Source organism: Halyomorpha halys, unplaced genomic scaffold (assembly GCF_000696795.3).
Source record: "Halyomorpha halys isolate HHAL.00 unplaced genomic scaffold, Hhal_1.1 Scaffold1710.1, whole genome shotgun sequence".
Taxonomy (NCBI): domain Eukaryota; kingdom Metazoa; phylum Arthropoda; class Insecta; order Hemiptera; family Pentatomidae; genus Halyomorpha; species Halyomorpha halys.
Window position 1 is genome coordinate 646 of NW_027109041.1, and position 3,315 is coordinate 3,960.

The window sequence follows — 3,315 nt, forward strand, 5'->3', positions numbered from 1 at the left end:
ATAATGCATCAGTACTTTCAATAATAAATTTTCAAATAATTTCGGCTTGTCCATCCAATTTTTTTTTGTGTATTAATTAATTTATGTTACGGGTTAATTTTAGCCAGTAATAAAAAGAATGTAAAAACCACCGTTTAAAAATGTTTATTTATATAACAATATTTTTTATTTTTTAGTTATCTATTTCTTTATTTATCACAATTTTTATTTGTATAAAACTAAAAGGTACCTACCTAATTATCTCTGTTCATAGAGTCTTTCATTAAATGTCTTTTTTTTTTTAATGTGAAGATATAATCATCGTACTTATAACACCCCCTTAGATATTGTAATTTAAAACCCTAGCATGACGTTCAAGTCTTTTCTTTACTAAGTCTTAGGTTCTCTTTACTTTTATCAGAAACGAGGAGTTATGAGAAACCGTTCTTGGCGCGCTAAAAGCAGAAGTTAAAATATGGGAAATGGAATCACTAGTCAGCCGCAGTAAGTCAGACATCCACCGCTAGAGTTCTCTTGTCTCAAGTAATGCAAACGTTTGAGTTATTAACTCCGAAATATACTTTTAATGTTGTTTTATATTTAACACTTTTCTAATTCATGAGGTAGTGAGTTACAGAACCAGAAATTAGAATAAATAGATGATTATTTATTTTCAAGTAAATTTAAGATAGTTATCATTGATAACATAATTAAATAATTAGGAGGAAAGACTTAATTAATTAATATTGTGCGGTCCAAATTCATTGGATTGCTAGTCACACAGAATACTTATTTTTTCATACTATAACAATATTTTTAATCTTACGATAAATAGGCTTAGCCTGGTATACAATAATAATTATAAACATTAGTAATATATAACAAATGGACATGAATTTTTTTCCCATTTTGTTTTGTTTCATCTCTTTGGTTCTTTTTTTTTTCCCCCTTTTCTCCTTCTTTTTCCCCTTTTTCTTTTTCTCTTTCTTTTTCTTTTCTTTTCCTTCTTCTTCCCTTTCATATTTTGGTTTCAACCCATTGTGCCTTTTACAGTATAATGGATAAAATAGTGATATAGATATGTGAAGATATATAAAAGATAAGTAACAAATATAAATAAAAAAATTCAACAAACTATGTTAAAATTAATATACAATAAATATAGAATAAATATTAAAATATTAAAAATGTATCTAAAAATAATAAAGTAACAAATAAAATAACAAATAAGATATGCAAGTATTTTTCCTCTGGATGACTCCGTTACTCAATAATTTCCATGCATGTGGTGGTGGATGATTCCCAGGGAGTCGAGTATTATATTTTCTGTCATCCTAGCCACGTTCTAGACATCGACCTCGAGTTCCTCCATGAAGCTCCTAGTTGTGATGGGTATCGTTCCATGGGCTCCGAACCAGGCCTGTTACATTGAAGTCTCGTTCTCCGAAGCCCTCACGGAACCTCTCCTTAAGGAAATGGATGCATTTATCATAGATTTCCTTCTTTTCCTTATCAACTTTATTTGCCTAGTCAAGGTCGTTATTTTCATATCTCACGGTGGGATCCACAATGATTGACTTCCCCTTCTTAGGGAAAGCAACAATGTCCGCATATCTTGTGGATCCATCCGTATCGACACAGTAGACCTCGATGAAACAGGCTAAATCTCTTTCTTTTAGGAGCTTCATTATCTCGTACTTGACTCTATGATGTCGGCGTGTTATGGGGAGGGAGTTGTGGGGCATAGACTAACCCAGGTGGGAATTGAACCAACAACCTTCATAACCAATCGCTATGGGTCCCTAGTTCCAAAGCGCTGAACTATCAGGTCCTCTATTAATAGAGTTCCCAGGGTATTTAATTTAATTTTTGCAACAAATAAAAAATAAGCGTTAAGTGATACAAAAATCTCAATTAAGAACCAATTGACTGTAAAATTGAAAATAAAATGAACAATGTAGATAGGTAAATTACAGATAAAAAAAAGTAACTTCATATACTGGTTCAATATCTCAAAAAATAGTGTATACAAACAGATAAAAATATATTAAATTTTTTTTTTGCCTATTTTTCTAGGAAACCTTTGTTACTTATGTATAGTTTAATTAAATTGAAAAATGGTATTGTTTGAGTTTTTTATCGTTCTAAAGCTAAAAATAAATTATATATTTGCTGATTTGAAACGCAATAAAATGACGCTCAAATATATTTAAACAAATATAAATATTTTGTCTTATTCCTCAAATTTAAATTGATTAATTGGAGTCAGATTTATACCATTAGGTATATATTTTAATCCAAAAATAAATAATGTAAATCTACAAGAAATCTGGATGCTTTTAATGATATCCTTGTTTTGTTTTTTTATTTTAGTACAAACTGGTTTTGGATTTAATAAAAGAAAAAAAATTAATTTCCAATTTCAGCATAACAAAAAATAAAATGATCTGCCAAAATTATATAGTTTTCAAAAGTCTCTTTTTATAAACCTTTGTTATGAAAATATTGCTGCTTTGCTTATATTAGGATTTTTAGCTTCTTAAAAGCACCAATAGGAAGGTAAAAGTTTCCTCTTTCCCTACCAGTGCTTTTCAATACAATTGTTGTGCTACATTGAGCAACACCAAACTTTTAGTGATAGTGGAGCAACGGTATCCTTTGAGAAGTTAGATAACCCACTTCTATGGCGCGCGTTTTATACAATAATGAGAGGTATAGGAATAAACTATTATTAACGAGTAATAAGTATTTTATTTATAATGATGTAGCAATAAATAAATGTTACTGAAAATAGTTATTGAAGTTGGACCTTGTTTTAAAATATTTTGAATAAATTAGACAAAATAAATTTCTTTTTTTTTTCGAAATAGTGGCTGTAAGTGACATTGTATCAAGTAATTTATGTTGCCCATTAATATTTTCGTTAATCCCAATGTACTCTGAATACAGTAAGAAAATAACATATTTTCAACAATTTTACATCATAATGCATTCCGTATATCAATAATTTTTATTTGTTATACATAAAAATTTTGTAGGAAGATAACAGTACGTTTTCTATGGTAGATGAAGAATTGCTAATAAATAATAAGTATAGGATAGAGTAGTGCAATTGTAGAGTAGAGTGGATTAGCCGTAGACCACTACCCGGCCGGCTAGGGACTTGGTTCGCTTCATCTGTCTCTATCAAGCGGCTAATTGCCTAGCTCCCACTTAGCTCTGATTATTCCCAGTCACCCCTAATCACCTAGCTAACTGTCTTCGTCTCAATGTATCTACCTCCCTTAGAAATAAAACTAGTTACTCATGCTTAGATCATTAATTTATATATATATA